Here is a 21336-nt window from a genome sequence, read left to right as displayed (position 1 = left end):
TTTCTGAGACCTGGACTGCCTACAGCAGGCACTTCACAACACTGGAAATATCATCAGCATTGGCACAATCCTCCAAATAAACTGCAAGGGTCAGCAAAGCAATGTTGGTGTCATCTCCTGAACTTACACCCCCAGCACCAAGGCTCTGGTTACCGTCAATCAGCCGTGTTAGACAGACCACGTCATTCACACGCCCAACAACAGACTCCTGAAACACACACAATATTCTGAGCTCCGTCACAGGAAGAGAGCAAGCGGGCACAGGAAAGGATTCAAGGATATGTTTAAAGCCTCAACATCCCTATTGAATCCTAGGAATCTCCTTCCCATGAGTCACAGAAGTCGTACAGCACAGAAGGAGGCCCTTCGGCCCACCACTTCCATACTGACCATCTACACTAATCCCATTTGCCGCATTAGGTTGGTATCTTTCCATGCCTCGCCTATTTGAGTGCCTGCCTAAATGCCCCTTAACGGCAGTGACTGTATCCTATTCCACCATCTCCTCCGGCAGCGAGTTCCAGATATCACCCATTCTCTGTGTAAAAAATCTTTCCCCACTGATCACATTTAAAACCGTTTTCTCTACCTGAAACCCATGCCTTCCAGTTTTTGATGTCCTTATCATGGGAGAAAGACTTTGACCATCTACCCTACCTCTGCCTCTCACAATCTTATACTCCTCCATCAGGTCACCCCTCAGCCTCTTTTGCTCCAGGAAAAGCAAGCCCAGCCTATCCAATCTCTCCCCATAACTAAAGTCCTACTTCCAGGCAACACCCTGGTGAATTGCCTCTGCACTCTCTCCAGCGCCATCACACCTTTCCTGTAGTGTGGTGACCAGAACAGCACACAATGCTCCAGGTGCAGTCTAACCAGTGTTTTGTAAAGTTGCAACATAACATCCCAACTCTTACATTCTACGCCCTGACCTATGAAGGCAAGGAAGATGTATGGCTTCTTCACCACCCCATGGCACTTTCTGGGAACTATGGGCTTGGTCTCCTCAGTCCCACTGTTCATCAACATTCCTTCGGGCCTTACCATTTATTGAACATGTCCTACCCCTATTTGAATTCCCAACACAAAACCTCGCACTTCTTGGGATTAAATTCCATCTGCCAAACACTCTGCCCAACTTTCCATCTGATCTCTATTCTATAACGAACTAAAGTGAAGCAGGAGCATTTAAGTTGGCACCAAGAACTTCAAGTCCACATGTGAAGAGCACACAGAAGCCCTACGCAAGTGACGGAGGTGGAACACCTCACAACTACCCACCCCCACCTGCCTGTCCCACCGCGCACCTTGTGCACCTGTAGAGTCTGTAGTTCCCACACTGGCCTCTTCAGCCATAAAGTCGGAGTTGGAGGAAGACGCACTGATCCTGAAGGGTTACCCAAGAAGACAATGTTACCCTGATCTCTCTGATCAGCCATGAGTCAGTCCTCAAGAGCAAGACCGGAGCTGGGACCACACTGGAAGGAACAGCAAGGTGCAGGGTAATTCTGGGCTGTTTGGACAGCAGAGGAACCCACCCTTTATCGATACTTACGCACAATGAAATAGGAGTAGGAGGCCACTTGGCCCCTCAAGCCTGCCACAACATTTAATACGATCACAGCTGAGCTGCCCCAGGCCTCAGCTCTTCCAGGCTGTTTCCCAGAGCCCTCAATAACCCGATCTTTCAAAAACGTATCCACCTCCTTTTAACTGCCCCAACGATCCAGCCTCCACAATCCTCTGGGGAAGAGAATTCCAGAGAATCTCCAACCACTGCAAGAAGTCTCTTTGCACCTCAGTTTCACATGACCGGCCCCTTATCTTCTACAGATGTATTTTGAAAGTATCCTGGCTGGTTGCATCATGGTCTGGTACGGCACTATGAATGTGCAGGAATGCAAGAAGCTGCAGAGGGAAGATGACTCAGCCCAATACATCAGGGGCACATCCCTCCCCACCATCGGAAGTATCTACAGAAGACGCTGCCTGAAGAAGGCAACATAAATCATCAAGGATCCCCACCATCCGGGCCGTGCCATTTTCTCATAGCTCCCATCGAGCAGGAGGTACAGAAGCCTGAAGTCCCCACACCACCAGGTTCAGGAACAGCTACTTCCCTTCAACCATCCAGTTCCTGAACAAACCGATAAAACACTAATCACTACAGTTTAGCAACACTATAACCACTTTGATCACTTTGCACTCAAATCAACTTTGTTTTTATTTTGTTCTAGTTATGTTCTTTCTTGTAAAATTGTGTACAAGACCATAAGATATAGGAGCAGAATTAGGCCATTCAGCCCATTGAGTCTGCTCTGCCATTCGATCATGGCTAACTTATTTTTCCCTCTCAACCCCATTCTCCTACCTTCTCCCCAGAACCTTTGACGCCCTTACTAATCAAGAACCTATCAACCTCCACTTTAAATATACCTAATGACTTGGCCTCCACAGCCATCTGTGGCAATAAATGCCACAAATTCACCACCTCTGGCTAAGAAATTCCTCCTCATCTCAGTTCTAAAGGGATGTCCTTCTATTCTGAGGCTGTGCCCTCTGGTCCTAGACTCTTCCACTACTGGAAACATCCTCTCCACGTCCACTCTATCCAGGCCTTTCAATATTCGGTAGGTTTCAATGAGATTCCCCCTCATCCTTCTAAACCCCATAAGTACAGGCCCAGAGCCATCAAACGCTCCACGTGTTAACCCTTTCATTCCCAGCATCAATCTTGTGAACCTCCTCTGAACCCTCTCCAATGCCAGCACATTCTTCCTTAGATATAGGGCCCAAAACTGCTCACAATACTCCAAATGTGGTCTGACCAATGCCTTATAAAGCCTCAGCATTACATCCTTGCTTTTATATTCTAGTCCTCTTGAAATGAATGCTAACATTGTATTTGCCTTCCTTACTACAGACTCAACCTGCAAGTTAACCTCTTGCACTAGGACTCCCAAGTCCCTTTGCACCTCTGATTTCTGAATTCTCTCCCCATTTAGAAAATAGTCTGTGCCTTTATTCCTTCTACCAAAGTGCATGACCATACACTTCCCTATGCTGTATTCCATCTGCCACTTCTTTGCCCATTCCCCCAACCTCTCCAAGTCCTTCTGCAGACTCCCTGCTTCCTCAACACTGCCTGTCCCTCCACCCATCTTTGTATCATCCACAAACTTGGCCACAAAGCCCTCAATTCCATCATCCAGATCATTAACATATAACATGAAAAGTAGTGGACCAAACACCGACCCCTACAGAAACACCACTAGTCATCAGCAGCCAAACAGAAAAGGCCCCCTTTATTCTCACTCTTTGCCTCTGCCAATCAGCCAATCTTCTATCCATGCTGGTACCTTTCCTGTAATACCATGGGCTCCCATCTTGTTTAGCAGCCTCATGTGCGGCACCTTGTCAAAGGCCTTCTGAAAATCCAAGTAAACAACATCCACTGACTCTCCTTTGTCTATCCTGCCTGTTACTTCCTCAAAGAATTCCAACAGATTTGTCAGGCAAGATCTCCCCTTAAGGAAACCATGCTGACTTCAGCCTATTTTATCATGTGCTTCCAAGTAGCCCGAAACCTCATCCTTAAGAATGGACGCTAACATCTTACCAACCACTGGGGTCAGACTAACTGGTCTATAATTTCCTGTCTTTTGCCTCCCTCCCTTCTTAAAGAGTGAAGCGACATTTGCAATTTTCCAGTCCTCTGGGACCATTCCTGACTCTAGTGATTCTTGAAAGATCACTACTAATGCCGCCACAATCTCTTCAGCTACCTCTTTCAGAACCCGGGGTGTAGTCCATCCAGTCCAGGTGACTTATCTACTTTCAGACCTTTCAGTTTCCCAAGCACCTTCTCCTTAGTAATAGTGACTACACTCACTTCTGCCCGACTCCCTCATATTTCTGGCATGTTGCTGGTGTCTTCCACAGTGAAGACTGACGCAAAATACTTATTCAGTTTGTCCGCCATTTCTTTGTTCCCCATTACTGCTTCTCCTGCATCATTTTCCAGCAGTCCAATGTCCATTCTTGCCCCTCTTTATATATCTGCAAAAAGCCTTTGGTATCCTCTTCTATATTATTGGCTAGCTTACCTTCATATTTCATCTTTTCTCCCCTTATTGCTTTTTTAGTTGACTTCTGTTGATTTTTAAAAGCTTCCCAATCCTCTAGCTTCCCACAAATTTTTGCAATATTGTATGCCCTCTCTTTTGCCTTTATGTTGTCTTTGACTTCCCTTGTCAGCCACGGTTACCTCATCCTCCCTTTAGGATGCTTCTTCTTCTTTGGGATGAACTGATCCTGTGTCTTCCAAACTACTCCCAGAAACTCCTGCCATTGCTGCTCTAAAGTCATCCCGGCTAGGGTCCCCTTCCAATCAACTTTGGCCAGCTCCTCTCTCGTGCCTCTGTAGTTACCTTTACTCAACTGTAACACTGATAATATCTGATTTTAGCTTCTCCCTCTCAAACTGCAGGGGGAATTCTATCATATTATGATCACTGCCTCCCAAGGCTTCCTTTACCTTAAGCTTCCTAACCAAATCTGGTTCATTGCACAACACCAAATCCAGAATTGCCTTTTCCCTAGTGGGCTCGACCACAAACTGCTCTAAAAAGCCATCTCATAGGCATTCTACAAATTCCTTCTCTTGGGATCCAGTGCCAACCTGATTTTCCCAATCTACCTGCATATTGAAATCCCCCATGACCACGGTAACATTGCCCTTTTTACATGCCTTTCCTATTTTCTGCTGTAATTTGTACCCCACATCCTGGCTACTATTTGGAGGCCTGTATATAACTCCCATCAGGGTCTTTTTACCCTTGCAGTTTCTTAACTCTACCTACAAGGATTCTACATCTTCTGATCTTATAAATTTCAAAATTCAAAACTTGTAGATAGCATAAGAACATAATTTATGTTTAACTTATGCAAATGTAGTGTATCTGATGCTACGTGCCTATGATGCTGCTTCAAGTAAGTTTTTATTGCACCCGTGCATACATGGATTTGTGCATGTGACAATAAACTCGACTTTAACTTTGACCTTGACCTTGTGACTATGTCTGCTCATTCATGACTCTCCAACTCGTAGAAACATCTTAACATCTATCTACCTTGTCATGCCCACTTAGGATCTTATGTTTCAATTCCTTCTAACCTCCAAACACTACAGATCTTTGTGACTATTTGTTACACCGTTTTATGGACATACTCTTAAACTCACTGACGTGCACTAAAACACTGACCAAAATGTGAAATATTTTGCTGCCTTCTCCAGGAATCACTACAGGTGCTGAGGTGAAGTGGTGCACCTTCCCTAGTCCTGCCGAGCTCCCAGCTTCTCAGTCTATCGCACTGTCCTCTGTCAATGAGGTCTGTGCTTCAACCTTCATCCACCTTTACAGCCACCACCAAGCAGCTTGTGCTCAGAGCCTTACTCTCACGATTATTATCCCTTCAGACGACCTCTCCCTGCTAGATTTGGTGCACAGGGAAATAGAGACACAAAGCCATAGCTTCAAAACTTGTAGGTAGCATAAGAACATAAGAAAAACCAGAAGGAGTCAGCTACGCAGGCCCTCAAAGCTGCCTCGCCTTCAATAAGATCATGGCTCAATCTCTACCATGTCCATTTTCCCACATGATCCTCATTATTCCTTACTCCCAAAAATAATTGTCAACCTTGCATGGACTCGATGACTGAGCATCCACATCCATCCAAGGTGGAATATTCCAAAGATTCCAAACGCTCTTGAATTTCTCCTCCTCAATCCTGAGTAACTGACCTTTTATCACGAGACGATTCCTCTCATTTCTAGACTCTACACAGCCTCTTAGCACCCACACTGTCAATTCTTCGCAAAATTGTGTACATCTCATGGAGATCACCTCCCAATCATTTAAACTCCAGTGAGTCAGGGCCAATCCAAGTCAGTCCCTCCACAGAATAAGCCCTCACTCCAGAAACCTACCGAATGATTCCACCAACACGGTCGGATGGACGAGACAGATTCAGTAGCAACCTGCGAAAGAGAACAGATGAACAGGGATAAGTAAGTTGCAGGGATGTGGGGAAAGAGGCAGGGAGAGGGACCCGGTCACTTTAATTCTCCATTCCAATCCCTCCCCGACTCCCTTTCTTTGATATGCTACATGGTTCAGATACAAGAGAGAAAGCACAGAGCAGGGACAGGAGAGTGAGCAAGAGCGACTATGTATTAGGAATCAGCAATAAGACAGGCCAATGGCACAGTGGGTTCATTACATGGGTGACAAGCACAAGAGTAGGAAAGTAGTGGGAATTGCACTGGTCTTTAGTTCGAACGTGCCTGGACTCTGTGCTTTTCTGGGGTCCATACCTACACAAGGCTGAACTAATCTTGGAGGTAGTGCATTGTGATTCTTGGGGTGAAAGGCAATAAAACTGCTGGAGGAACTCAGCGGGTCAGGCAGCACCTGTGGAGGGAAGGGATAGTCAACGTTTCGGGCCAGGACCCTGCATCTTGGGGTGACAGAGTACGTCTTGGGAGGAGAGATCAAGTAGGAAACTGGAGTTCAAGGGAATGAGAGGCAATCTCACTGGGACATTAAAGGGAGAGGCTGTTTCCTCACATTCAGGAATGAAGGTGGCCATTCAGGACTAAGACGTGATGAAATTACATTACCAAGAGGATGGTAAATTGGAGCTCTCTGACACTTGGAGCTGCAGATGATCTATTATTGAGCATATATAAGGCTGTGATTGGGATATGTCAAGTTCATTGTCATGTCCACAAGTACGGTGAGGTACAGGTATAATGAAAAACTTGCAGCAGCATCACAGGTACGTAGGTACAGACAACACACAGACTGTACATAAATTATACATAAATTTAAATCATACAGTCAAAAAAATGGAATATAGGAATGGGATATGGGGGACAGACCCAGGGGTATATATGCCCGAGGCAATAAACTCAAAACTACTCCTGATACATTCACACTCTCTTCTTATTCAGATATAAATTGGTTTATTATTGTCACATGTACCAAACAACATAGAACAGTACAGCACAGGAACATGCCCTTTAGCCCAAGATGTTGTGCTGAACTAATTAAACTAGTAATTAAACACCTAACTAAACTAATCCCTTCTGCCTACATAATGTCCACATCCCTCCATTCTCTGCACGTCCATGCGCCTATCTAGGAGCCTCTTAAACGCCTCTGTCGTATCTGCTTCCACCCCCACCCCTGGCAGCGCATTCCAGGCACCCACTGCTCTCTGTGTAAAATAACTTGCCCTGCACATCTCCTTTGAACTTCCCCCTCTCACCTTAAATGCACACCCTCTAGTATTAGATATTTTGAGTCTGGGAAAAAGATACCGGCTGTCTACTCTGTCTATACCTCTAATAATTCTATAAACCTCTATCAGGTCTCCCCTCAGCCTCCACCACTCCAGAGAAAACAACCCAAGTTTGTCCAACCTCTCATTATAGCACAAGCCCTCTAATCCAGGCAGCATCCTGGTAAACCTCTTCTGCACCCTCTCCAAAGCCTCCACATCCTTCCTATAATAGGGTGACCAGAACTGAATGCAATACTCCAGATGCAGCCTATCTAGAGCTCTATAAAGCTGCAGCATAACTTCCTGACTCTTGAACTCAATGCCTCGACTAATGAAGGCAAGCATGCCATATGCCTATCAACCTGTGCAGCCACTTTCAGGGAGCTATGGACCTGGACCCCAAGATCCCTCTGTACGTCAGCACTGTTAAGGGCCTTGCCATTAACAGTGTACTGTCCCTTTACATTTGATCTCCCAAAGTGCAAGTGTTCACATTTGGCCATTTCTCCGCCCATGCCTGCACTATATCCCGCTGCATCCTTTGGCAATCTTCTGTACTATCCACAACACCACCAATCTTTGTATTGTCTGCAAACTTACTAACCCACCCATCTACATTTTCATCCAGGTCATTTACATATATCACAAACAGTAGAGGTCCCAGTACGGATCCCTGTGGAACAACATAGTCACGGACCTCCAGCCAGAATAAGTCCCATCGACCACTACCTTCTGTCTTCTACAGGCAAGCCAGTTCTGAATCCAAATGGCCAAGTCACCATGGATCCCATGGACCTTAATCCTCTGGACAAGCCTATCATGAGAAACTGTGTCAAACACCTTACTAAAATCCATGTAGACAACGTCCACAGCTTTACCTTCATCAATAACATTCATCACCTCCTCAAAAAACTCAATTAAATTAGTAAGACACAACTTGCCCTGCTCAAAGCCATACTGATTTGTCCCAAATTAGGCCATGGTTTTCCAAATGCTCATGAATCCTATCCCTAAGATTCCTCTCCAATAGCTTCCATACCGCTGACATGAGACTCACCAGCCTATAATATCCAGGATTATCCCTATTTCCCTTCTTTCTTTGTAATCCTCAAGGGCTCCGTTTGACTTTAGCTTCCTAAACCTTACGTACACTTCCTTTTTCTTCTTGACTAAATTGACTCTTGACATCCCAGGTTCTCATACCCTGCCATCCTTGTCCTTCCTTCTTACTGGAACATATCTGTCCTGTACTCTGTGCAGTTGGCCTTTAAACACCCTCCACAGGTCATGGAACAACATTAGCTACTCACCAGTCCTCTGGGACCTCACCTGTGACTAGAGAGAACATGAAGATCTCATCTTTTGCTTCTCTCAATAATATAAGGTATATCCCATCAGGCCCTGGGGACTTATCCACCTCAATGTTCTTTCAGAACCCAACTGTACCTCCTTCTTTATCTCAAAATGCCCTAGCATATTAGCACACTCCACAGCTATCTCACTATCCTCCACCTCTTTGGTAAATACGGATGCAAAGTACTCATTTAGGACCTCGCCCACATCCTCCACTTCCAAGTACACATTCCCTCCTTTATCCTTGAGTGGTCCTACCCTCCTGCTCTTGATGAATGCACAGAATGCCTTGGGACTCTCTTTAATCCTACTTACCAAGGACTTTTCATGGCCCCTCCTGGTTCTCCTAATTCCCTTTTCGAGTTCTTTTCTAGTTTCTTTATAATCCTCAAGGATTTTAGCTTCCTAAACTTTGTTCTTCTTGACTAAATTGACTCTTGACATCCCAGGTTCTCATATCCTGCCATCCTTGTCTTTCCTTCTTACTGGAACATATCTGTCCTGTACTCTGTGCAGTTGGTCTTTAAACACCCTCCACATGTCAGATGTGGACTTGCCCAAAAACAGCCGTTCCCAATTAACTCTCCCTAGTTCCAGCCTAATATTTTTGTTATTTGCCCTGCTCCAATGTAATATTCTGCCTCAAGGTCCATACTTCTCCTTATCTACAGCTATCTTAAAACTTAAGGAGTTATGGTCATTGTTCCCTAACTGTTCTCCCATTGAAAGGTCAGTCACCTGGCCAGGCTCATTTCCCACCACCAGGTCCACCCTCCTCTCAGTGGACTATCTACATATTGATTTAAGAAACGCTCCTGGATGCAACTAACAAATTCTGCCCATCTAGACCTCTTGCACTGAGGTCCCAGTCTATAGTGGGGAAGTTGAAGTCACCCACGTCAACAACCCTGTTGTTTTAACACCTTTATCTAATCTGCCTGCATATCTGTTCCTCAATGTCCCGGTGGCTACTGGGGGGGGGGGGGGGGGGGGGGGGGGTGGCAGTGGTCTGTAGTATAATCCCATCAGAGTGATTGCACCTTTCTTATTTTTGAGTTCTACCCGTATAGACTCAGTGGACGAGCCTCCATTATGTCCCCTCTGAAAGCAGCTGTGATATTGTCCCTGATCAGTAGTGTTATTTCCACCCTCTCTATCTTTTCTAAACATCGAAACCCTAGAACATTAAGCATCCGTTTCTGTCTCTCAACCAATGTGAAATCTTTGTTTTGCATGCCATCCATACAGATCACTTCATCACATCAGTGCATTGAGGTAGTACAAGGGAAAAGCAATAACAGAATGCAGAGTAAAATGTTACAGTTACAGAGAAAGTGCAGTGCAGGCAGACAATAAGGTGCAAGGCAATAACAAGGTAGGTTGTGAGGTGAAGAGTCCATCTTATTATACAAGAGGTCCATTCAATAGACATAACAGTGGGACAGAAGCTGTCCTTGATCCTGGTGGTACATGCTTTCAGGCTTTTGTATCTTCTGCCCGATGGTGAAGAGAGAATTCTGGGGTGGGAGGGGTCTTTGATTATGTTGGCTGCTTTACCGAGGCAGCAAGAAGTGTAGACAGAGTCCATGGAGAGCTAAATGTCGTGAATGGTGTGTCCCATTTCCACCTTGCAGGATGTTAAAGGGCCAGGCAGCCGTCAGGAGTGGTCTGGGACTTGCAAGGACAGGGCGCTTCCTCCTGATGTGGAATACCAAGGCACCAATCTCACCACCCATCTTAACACCCGAGCAATGGGCAAAGTGGATGCCCAGATAACCCTCTGTCCAGCACGTGGCACCAGCCAACCCTGACTCACCAGACCACAGCTGGTAGACCGAATAGGGTCAGAAATTCCTCCATCCACCAAGCACACAACGCTGGTTCACAGCCCAGGCACCGGTTCATGGCCCAGGTGTGGCTGAAGTGGTCCAGATGGATGTTTGTGAGTTCATCCCTCACCTGTGGCTGGACTGAGTGTCAGAATCAGATGTATTACCACTGACATATGACGTGAAATTTGTTGATTTGCAGCAACAGTACAGCGCAAAGACATAAATCTATAAATTACAAAAATAAATAACTAGTGCAAAAAAAAAGGAATAATGTGGTTGTACTCATGGATCATTCAGAAAGCTGATGACGGAGGGGAAGAAGCTGTTCCTGAATCATTGAGTGGGGAACCTTCATCTGGAGCTGGAGGTTTTCACACCGATGGTGCCAACACTATACCTGGACATGTAGCTCCTGCGCCACCAGTACCACCCCAGTCACTCCCCACCCCCCTATCACTTGTCTCCCAACCCTCCAGTGCTCAAGAAACCCCTACTACTGAGGAACACCCAGATCCCTGACAGCCCTCGTGTTCCTCTGGACCCTGGTCCCACACGGAAACCCATTGGATCAGGTTGACCCTCAAAGAGCTCAAATTCACCTCAAGACAAAACCAACCAGAGGAAGAAAGCAACTGGCTATCGGTGCCGTATCACCCCCATCAGTGACAGGAGGGCCTGAATCCAGAGCACAGATCTCAACACACAGCCGTCCTCCACATCACCCACAAAGTCGGTTCAATTCCACCTTCTGCAGGGGACACATTTGGAGAGGAGATGGTTGGGTGGGAGAGGGGCATAAACCGGCACCCCATGGCATAGGAACACTGCAAGATAACATTATATAACATGGTGGTACCTGGAGCATGGAGCACCCTGCCACAGTGGAATACCATAACGCCCAGCACACAGGGGGCACCCTAGCAGGTAGGTGCAGCCTTACACTAAAAGACAGAGGTGCTCTGTCACCCTGCGATACAGAGGCACCTAACATAATGAATCACCATCACCCTATGACACAGGGGCACCTTGCAGTGTAGGAGAGCCTTGGCACCCTGTCATACCTGAACACCACTGGCACAGACAGCTCAGGTGTGCCCAGCACCCTCACATACAGGGACCCTATGCCAGGCTAGACCCAGAGTTACTCTGCAATACAGGGGCACCCTGACACACGCCAGCACCCTGACATACAGGGGCCCTCTGCCAGGCTAGACCCAGAGTTACTCTGCAATACAGGGGCACCCTAACACACGCCAGCACCCTGACACACAGGAGCCCTCTGCCAGGCTAGACCCAGAGTTACTCTACAATACAGGGGCACCCTAACAAACGCCAGCACCCTGACACACAGAGGCCCTCTGCCAGGCTAGACCCAGAGTTACTCTGCAATACAGGGGCACCCTGACACACGCCAGCACCCTGACACACAGGAGCCCTCTGCCAGGCTAGACCCAGAGTTACTCTGCAATACGGGGGCACCCTGACACACGCCAGCACCCTGACACACAGGAGCCCTCTGCCAGGCTAGACCCAGAGTTACTCTGCAATACAGGGGCAACGTGACACACGCCAGCACCCTGACACACAGGAGCCCTCTGCCAGGCTAGACCCAGAGTTACTCTACAATACAGGGGCACCGTGACACACAGGAGCCCTCTGCCAGGCTAGACCCAGAGTTACTCTACAATACAGGGGCACCCTGACACACACCAGCACCCTGACACACAGGAGCCCTCTGCCAGGCTAGACCCAGAGTTACTCTGCAATACAAGGGCACCCTGACACACACCAGCACCCTGACACACAGGAGCCCTCTGCCAGGCTAGACCCAGAGTTACTCTGCAATACAGGGGCACCCTGACACACGCCAGCACCCTGACACACAGGAGCCCTCTGCCAGGCTAGACCCAGAGTTACTCTGCAATACAGGGGCAACGTGACACACGCCAGCACCCTGACACACAGGAGCCCTCTGCCAGGCTAGACCCAGAGTTACTCTACAATACAGGGGCACCCTGACACACACCAGCACCCTGACACACAGGAGCCCTCTGCCAGGCTAGACCCAGAGTTACTCTACAATACAGGGGCACCCTGACACACACCAGCACCCTGACACACAGGAGCCCTCTGCCAGGCTAGACCCAGAGTTACTCTGCAATACAGGGGCACCCTGACACACACCAGCACCCTGACACACAGGAGCCCTCTGCCAGGCTAGACCCAGAGTTACTCTGCAATACAGGGGCACCCTGACACACACCAGCACCCTGACACACAGGAGCCCTCTGCCAGGCTAGACCCAGAGTTACTCTGCAATACAAGGGCACCCTGACACACACCAGCACCCTGACACACAGGAGCCCTCTGCCAGGCTAGACCCAGAGTTACTCTGCAATACAAGGGCACCCTGACACACACCAGCACCCTGACACACAGGAGCCCTCTGCCAGGCTAGACCCAGAGTTACTCTGCAATACAGGGGCACCCTGACACACACCAGCACCCTGACACACAGGAGCCCTCTGCCAGGCTAGACCCAGAGTTACTCTGCAATACAGGGGCACCCTGACACACGCCAGCACCCTGACACACAGGAGCCCTCTGCCAGGCTAGACCCAGAGTTACTCTGCAATACAGGGGCACCCTGACACACACCAGCACCCTGACACACAGGAGCCCTCTGCCAGGCTAGACCCAGAGTTACTCTGCAATACAGGGGCACCCTGACACACACCAGCACCCTGACACACAGGAGCCCTCTGCCAGGCTAGACCCAGAGTTACTCTGCAATACAGGGGCACCCTGACACACACCAGCACCCTGACACACAGGAGCCCTCTGCCAGGCTAGACCCAGAGTTACTCTACAATACAGGGGCACCCTGACACACAGGAGCCCTCTGCCAGGCTAGACCCAGAGTTACTCTACAATACAGGGGCACCCTGACACACACCAGCACCCTGACACACAGGAGCCCTCTGCCAGGCTAGACCCAGAGTTACTCTGCAATACAGGGGCACCGTGACACACACCAGCACCCTGACACACAGGAGCCCTCTGCCAGGCTAGACCCAGAGTTACTCTGCAATACAGGGGCACCCTGACACACACCAGCACCCTGACACACAGGAGCCCTCTGCCAGGCTAGACCCAGAGTTACTCTACAATACAGGGGCACCCTGACACACACCAGCACCCTGACACACAGGAGCCCTCTGCCAGGCTAGACCCAGAGTTACTCTGCAATACAGGGGCACCGTGACACACACCAGCACCCTGACACACAGGAGCCCTCTGCCAGGCTAGACCCAGAGTTACTCTGCAATACAGGGGCACCCTGACACACACCAGCACCCTGACACACAGGAGCCCTCTGCCAGGCTAGACCCAGAGTTACTCTGCAATACAGGGGCACCCTGACACACACCAGCACCCTGACACACAGAGGCCCTCTGCCAGGCTCGAGCACCCTGTGACCCAGAGGCACCATGCAGTACAGGAGCATCCTGGCACCCTAACACACAGGGGCACCCTGCACTACAAGGGCAGCCCGACACCCTGCCGCACCGGGTGACCCGCTAGCGTGTGGTCTGATCCCCCGGCTTTGCCCCGCGTGGCCCCGGGCACGGAGGCCGACCGAGCCGCAGCGGGGTGGGGAGCAGCTTACCGGAGGCGCTGGCGGTCGGAATGTGCAGCCGGGATCTTGCTGTGCCGGGGTCGGGGGGCCACGCTGCCCCCCACTCACTCCCCGGCTCCGGGAGCGCCGCCGCTTCAGCCCGACTCACCACTTCCGGGTTCTGCCCGGGGAGAGCCGGTCACGTGACCCGCGGGGCCTGGGCCGGGTGAACCTCTGACACCAGGGTAACCAGGGTAACCAGGTAACCTGGGCTCACAGGCTGACCAAACTAACTAGCAAACCCGGAGGGATCAGACTAACTAAACAAAATCAAAAGCAAAACAACTGCAAATTGCTGGAAATCTGCAGTAGAAAACAGAGTCACAGAGTTGTACAGCAAAGAAGCAGGCCCTTCGGCCCACCTTGACTATGCTAACCTTTTTGCCCCTCTACACCAATCCCATTTGCCCGCATTAGGACCATATCCTTCTATGCCTTGCCTATTTAAATGTGTGTCAAAGTGCCTCTTAAAAGTAGTGTTTGTATGTGATTTCACCATCTCCCCTGGCAGCAAGTTCCAGATGTCAACCACTCTGTGTGAAAAACTTTTCCTATCGGATCCCTTTAAGATTCCTTCCTCTGAGAAAATTGTGCCCACTTTTGATATCATAAGAAAAAGATTTTGACTACCTGCCCTATCTATCTCCCTTATATACTTCTATGAGGTCTCCCCTCAGTCTCCTTCGCTCCAGGGAAAACAAGCCCAGCCTGTCCAATTTCTCCCCAAAACTAAAGCCCTCCAATCCAGGCAACATCCTGGTGAATATCCTCTGCACCTGCTCCAGCAGAATCACATCTGACCAAAGGTTCTGGACCTGAAACTTTAACTGCTTCTCCCTCCACAGATGCTGCCTGACCTGCTGAGTGTTTCTAGCATTTTCTGCTTTATTTCTAACTAAGCCAACCTCAGGTGACTTAGGCAGCCCCTCAAGATCAAGGGTGACTTGCTCCCATTGTGTTTTGTGAGCTCTGAGGTGGCTAATGAAGCCAGAGTGGGAATCTCAGCCCCCCAAGATGACTGAAGGGGCAGATAACTGGATCGTTTGTGTGGTGGTCCACACATTCTACTGCATATCCTGGGGTTCTGGTGCACCCGATGCATGGCCTTGAGGTCCCCAGTACTATCCTTCTTCACTTTGGGTGGCCATGGGCCAGAGATTCACAGGAACCAGTGGGGATGGTGCTCTTGCCGAAGGACATTTTGAGAAGATCCTTAAATTGTTTCCTCTGTCCTTTTGCCATGGCAGAGTTCAGCATAGGGAGTGTGATTTGGGAGTCTGGTGTTGGACGTGTGAATGATGTGCCCTGTCCAGTGTAGCCAACTGAGTGTAACTCGGGGAAAGGATGCTTACCCAGCATTTGGAGGGTTTGGTGGAGACACCATTGGTTTTACCTCTGTAGTGCTGTAAGGTATCTGTTCTGGGTGATCCATATCTTAGAAGCTTAAATGAGGGAGAGGGTTTCTACTGCCATGAGTTTTGTTCCAGGATTGAGGTCTTGAACTCCAAACGGCCAAAGGCTGTTCTGCACACTGAAGGTGATGGTGAATTCTGTCACCGATGCCTACCTTTGTTGAGGGATGGCTCACGGGATTTGGGAAGTGGTCCATGTTTTCCAGGGTCTCATACTGGACCCTTATAGCAGTGGGGAGTGAGGCTGAAGTTGTGCAGTGACAGCAGCTAGGTACTGGGCAGCAAGAAGGAGGGTGTGTCTGCAACAGAGTGGAGGGCAGGAAGGAGTACACAATAACAGGGACCATGAAGGATGTAAATAAACAAGATCAGTCTTTACAACAATGGAGTAACTTCCTGGTTACTAATGATGAGACACCAATTCTTTTTAAATTCCAGATAGAAATAATTTCTTTGAATTTAAATTGTCTAGGTCTTGTGGTGAGATTTAACCTCACACCTCTGAATCAATGGCCCAGAAATTTCATTCTGGTAGCATAACCTTTAAGGAGACACATGAGACTGAGAGAGGAAACCACACTATCTTTACACTACCACAGAATTCAAGTGACAGGTGGCTGTAAATTCAACTTCACCAATGTGGACTGAACAGAGGTATTCTGCAATGCTGTCACTCAATCTGCACTGGGTCTCCCCATTGAAGGAGAAACAAAATTGTCAAAGTCGAGTTTGTCGAGCATAAGTCCACAGGTGCAATGAAAAACTTACTTGCAGCAGCATCACAGGCACATAGCATCAGATAAGCAGCATTCACAAGAAAAACATAAATTAAACATAAATTATACAGAATTTTTACAAGAAAGAACACAATTAGAACAAATTTTGTTCTAACTGAATGCAGTACACTAAACAATGAAGTGCGTGTACATGAAAACAGAAAGTTCCGGAAATACTCAGCGGGTCAGGCAGCATCTGTTGAGAGAGATAAACTGAGATAATGTTATGGAAGAACATAAGAAGTGTTGAATCTCCTCTGCACCCTCTCCAGTGCAACTACGTCCTTCCTATAGTGTGGTGACCAGAACTGTGCACAGTGCTCCAGCTGTAGCCTAACTGACGTTTTATACAGTTGTACTGTAAACTCCGAAAAACGAGAGACTGTTTGACCTGGAATGAAGGTGACTGAGGGGTGACCTTATAGAGGTTTATAATATCATGAGGTATATAGATAATTTGGATGGTCACTGTCTTTTTCTCAGGGTAAGAGAGTCTAAAACTAGAGGGCATAGGTTTGTGAGAGGGGAAAGATTTAAAGGAGACTTGAGGGGCAAGTTTTCACGCAGAGGGTGGTGGGGATGTAGAACGAGCTGCCAGAGGAAGTGGCAGAGGCAGGTACAATTACAATGTTTGAAAGACATTTGGACAGGTTCATGGATAGTAAAGGTTTAGAGGGATAGGCGCCAAACACAGGGAAATGGGACTAGCTCAGGAAGACACCTTGGTCAGCATGGGTGAGTTGGGCCAAATGGCCTGTTTCAGTGCTTTATAACTCGATAACTTTATAAATCTAAAAGGGGAGGAGAGAGGAAGATGTGTGTCAGGTGCATGCTGGTCGGCACAGACACGGTGGGCTGAAGGGCCTGTTTTGGTGCTGTATGACTCTGTGACTCTACTCTATAAACCAGGACCTTCCCAGGGGTTTCCATTTACACTGCTTGAAGTTAATCCAGTGCTGTGCCTCCTCATCGATGATAACCCCTTGGGAGAAGTGACTGTTTAAAAGACAGTTGGATAGGTACATGGATTGGAAAGGTTTAGAAGGTTATGGGCCAAATGTTGGCAAATGGGACCAGCTTGGATGCAGCATCCTGGTCAGCATGGACCAGATGGGCCAAAGGGCCTCTTTCCGTGCTGTATGACTCTGTGACTTTATGACTGCTGAGAGACAGGAATTGTTCTACATGTTCCCAGTCTCTGTGAATGCTGTGAGGGAGTTCAGCTGGTCTGGGGCTGCAGGGGAGGTCGGTGGAGGATTGTTGTCTTGGTTGGGCCAAGCTCCGCAGAGATCCAGTGTTGTCTGCAGCTCCTGTGATGAGTCAGCTGTAGCGCTGTGACAAAAGTTCATAGATTTCCTCAGTGAAGGGTTTTGTTTTGGCCCTGAAGCAGCTGAGATTAAATAAAGAAAGGGAAGGGAAGGGTCAGAAATGGAGAGTGTGGGAGTGAGTCCAGGGTGGAAACTGGCAGCAAAGTAATAACGTTTTCAAGTTCTGTCCAAGTGCAAGAAACATTGCTGACGGTACATTATCCCTTAGTGTAAGTCATGAAAGAATCAAAGAAGGTTAGAGTCATAGATACATACAGCACTGAAATATGCCCTTCACCCCAACTGGTCCATGCTGACCAAGATTCCCATCTAAATCAGTCCCATTTGCCCATGTTTGACCCATATCCCTCTAAACCTTTCCTATCCATGTACCTATGCAAACATCAAAAGTCCCGAAGAAGGGTCCTGACCCAAACCATTGACCGCCTGCTTTTCTCCACGGATGCTGCCTGGCCTGTTGAGTTCCTCCAGCATCACCGTGTTTCTCATCTGGATTCCAGTATCTGCAGTCCTTTGTTCCTCTATGCAAACATCTATTAAATGTTGTTATTGTACCTGCCCCAACCACTTCTTCTTGCAGCTTGTTCCATATACTCACCACCCTCTGTGTAAAAAAAGTTGCCCTTCAGGTTCCTATTAAATCTTTCGCCTGTCACCTTAAACCTATGTCCTCTAGCTCTTGATTCCCCAGCCCCGGGAAAAGGACTGAGTGCATTTCTCCACATGATTTTATACACCTCTATAAGGTCACCCCTCAGTCTCCTACGGTCTGAGGAATAAAGTCCAAGCCTGTCCAACCTCCCCCTAGAACCCAGTTCTGCAAGTCCTGGCGATATCCTTTCTGATTTCAGAGTTTATGAGCATGTGTGAGATGATGCATTGTAAGCTGCAGGGAAATAAGGAGAGGGGAACAGGACTGATGGGATTGTTCTGCTTAGAGCTGGCATGGACATGATGAGCTGAATGACCTCCTTCTGTGGTGTAATAAGTATAATGTGGCTCTAATGAGTACACCATCTTATTTCTGCCTGTGGAATCTTGCTGTGTATAAATTGGCCGCTGCAACTCACCACAGCAACTGCACTTCAGAAAGTATTCCATGGGCTGTAAAATGCTTCAGGGCATTATGGGTGGAGTGAAGGTGTTACTCTGTTAAGTCGAGTTTATTGTCACATGCACAAGTACACGTATGCACGGGTGCAATGAAAAACTTACCTGCAGCAGCATCACAGGCACAGAGCATCAGATAAGCAGCAGTCACAAGAAAAACATAAATGAAATATAAATTAAACACAATTTTTACAAGAAGGAACACCACTAGAACAAAAAAAAAGACGACTTTAGTGCAAAGTGATTAAAGTGGTCACAGTGTTGCTAAACTGTAGTGATTAGGGTTGTGCTGAGGTTGAAGGGAGGTAAGATTTCTCTGTGAAAGCAGCTGAATACATCTCGAATCAACCCAAACTCCTCACTTCCTTAGAAGCAGGAATCAGCAGGGATTGCAAACCAGAGCTAGTGAGAGGCAGCCAGAATACACTTGTGCCCGGTGCCCTTTGCTTTCTTATCACACCACGTCCTACAATAAGGAAAGCAGGAAATTACTTGTTAGCAGCTGCAGGAGAACAAAAGGCATTTCATGGCCACCAAGACTCCTCCCCAGTGCCTCTCGCAGTGTACTGAGCTGCTCAGTTACTCAGCTGTGCACTTGTTTAAAAGGTTAGGCTCTGCGTCGAGTGCCTATCGTGCAGGTGATCCCGAGGAATGCCAGGAATGTGGCTCTGAGCAAAGAAGATGAGGTTATTACAGATACCAGGGTCATTCCGGGAAAGAAGCTGTGGTTGTCTACACAAAGGAAAAATACTGGGGATACTGGAAATCTGAAATAAAAAAACACACAAAATGCTAGGAACACTCAGCAGGTCAAGCAGCACGTGTCAATGTTTCAAGGCAATAACCCTCCATCGGAACCATCTGAAGAAAATTCATTGACCTCAAACATGAACTGTTTCTCTCTCTACAGATGCTGCCTGACCTATTGAGTGTTTCCAGTATTATCTGTTATGACTTCAGATTTCCAGCATCAGCAGGTTTTTTTAGATTAAACTTTCTCCATAATTTGATAGGATATATTTATCTATTATTCACATGTACATGGAAACACACAGTGAACTGCGTCTTTTTGCGTTACTCAGAATGTGCTGGGGGCAGCCTGCAAGTGTCGCCGCTCTTCCAGCCCACAGTTAAACAGGTTTAAGATGCAGAAACCGGGGGAGGAGAGGCAGGAGAGGTTAACGGACAAAAGGAGGTGACAGTGTAAGGTTACAATATCCTGAAAGAGGTGAAAATGCAGAACCATTATCTGACATGACTAAGGGGACTTGGAAGGAAGGAATGCTGGAATTCTGGGATGAAAATGCTGGAATTGGTGATTATTCCAGTGCTGAGTCCAAAAAGTTACCATGTGCCCGGTGGGGAGATGAGGTGTCATTCACTGACCCCGCCACGAGCTTCATTGGGACCATGTTGGAGATCGAGGACAGGACAGTCGGAGTGGGAGTGAGGGGGAAGGAACAGATGACGGGAAGGTCGGGGAAGTGAGGGAAGTCGCTCCCAGATAGAGAGACCACATCGTCAGCAGGAAACATAAAACAAAGGTACAAATAAATCACTGCTTCACATGGAGAGAGGGAACAATGCCACATGGAAAGGTATGGCTCATTTATACCCCAGGCTGCTCCACTCAGTCTGTCACCTGGTTGTTAACTGAACCAAGGGATGCTTGCCTTCATTAGTCGAGGCAATGAGTTCAAGTGCCAGGAAGTTATGCTGCATCTTTATAAAACTTTTCTTTAGGCCACATCTGGAGTGCATTCAGTTCTGGTCGCCCCATTATAGGAAGGATGTGAAGGCTTTGGAGAGGGTGCAGAAGGGGTTTACCAGGATGCTGCCTGGATTAGAGGGCATGGTGCTATAAGGAGAGGTTGGACAAATTTGGGTTGTTTTCTCTGGAGCGGCAGGGGCTGAGAGGAGACCTGATAGAGGTTTATAAGAGGCATCAATGGAATAGATAACCAATATCTTTTCCCCAGGGTTGAAATGTCTAATACCAGAGGGCATGCATTTAAGGTGAGACGGGCTAAGTTCAAAGGAGATGCGTGGGGCAAGTTTTTTACATAGAGATCGGTGGGTGCCTGGAATGCATTGCCTGGGGTGGTGGTGGAGGCAGATACGATAGGGGCATTCAAGAAGCTCTTAGATAGACACATGAATTTGAGGGAAATGGTAGGATACGGACATTGTGTAGACAGAAGGGATTAGTTTAGTTGGGCATTTTATGACTAATGTAATTAGTTTGGCACCGAAGGGCCTGTTCCTGTGCTGTTCTGTTCTATGGAATGCGCTGCCTGGGGTGGTGCTGGAGGCAGGTACATTGGTCAAATTCAAGAGATAACTAGATAAGCATATGGAGGAATTTAAAATAGGGGGATATGTGGGAGGAAGGGGTTAGATAGTCTTAGGCGAGGTTTAAAGGTCGGCACAACATTGTGGGCCGAAGGGCCTGTATTGCGCTGTACTGTTTTATGATTCCATCGTTCTATGTTCCATGT

General features: G+C 47.9%; 1 protein-coding gene across 1 annotated transcript in view; it reads right to left on the bottom strand.

The window, feature by feature from the left end:
- Positions 1-14368, bottom strand: part of ikbkb (inhibitor of nuclear factor kappa B kinase subunit beta) — a 100857-nt gene extending 86489 nt beyond the window's left edge. Inside the window, exons 1-2 of the mRNA XM_052041249.1 lie at positions 14204-14368; positions 5991-6041 (exon numbers count right to left, since the gene is read on the bottom strand). The gene's annotated coding sequence lies outside the window, so the exon portion shown is untranslated. The remainder of the gene's footprint in view (positions 1-5990; positions 6042-14203) is intronic.
- Between the last annotated feature and the right edge of the window lie 6968 nt (positions 14369-21336).

This window comes from Pristis pectinata, chromosome 29 (assembly GCF_009764475.1).
Source record: "Pristis pectinata isolate sPriPec2 chromosome 29, sPriPec2.1.pri, whole genome shotgun sequence".
NCBI classification, from domain to species: domain Eukaryota; kingdom Metazoa; phylum Chordata; class Chondrichthyes; order Rhinopristiformes; family Pristidae; genus Pristis; species Pristis pectinata.
Note: the sequence above shows the minus strand (reverse complement) of the source record. Positions and strands in the feature narration are given on the sequence as shown.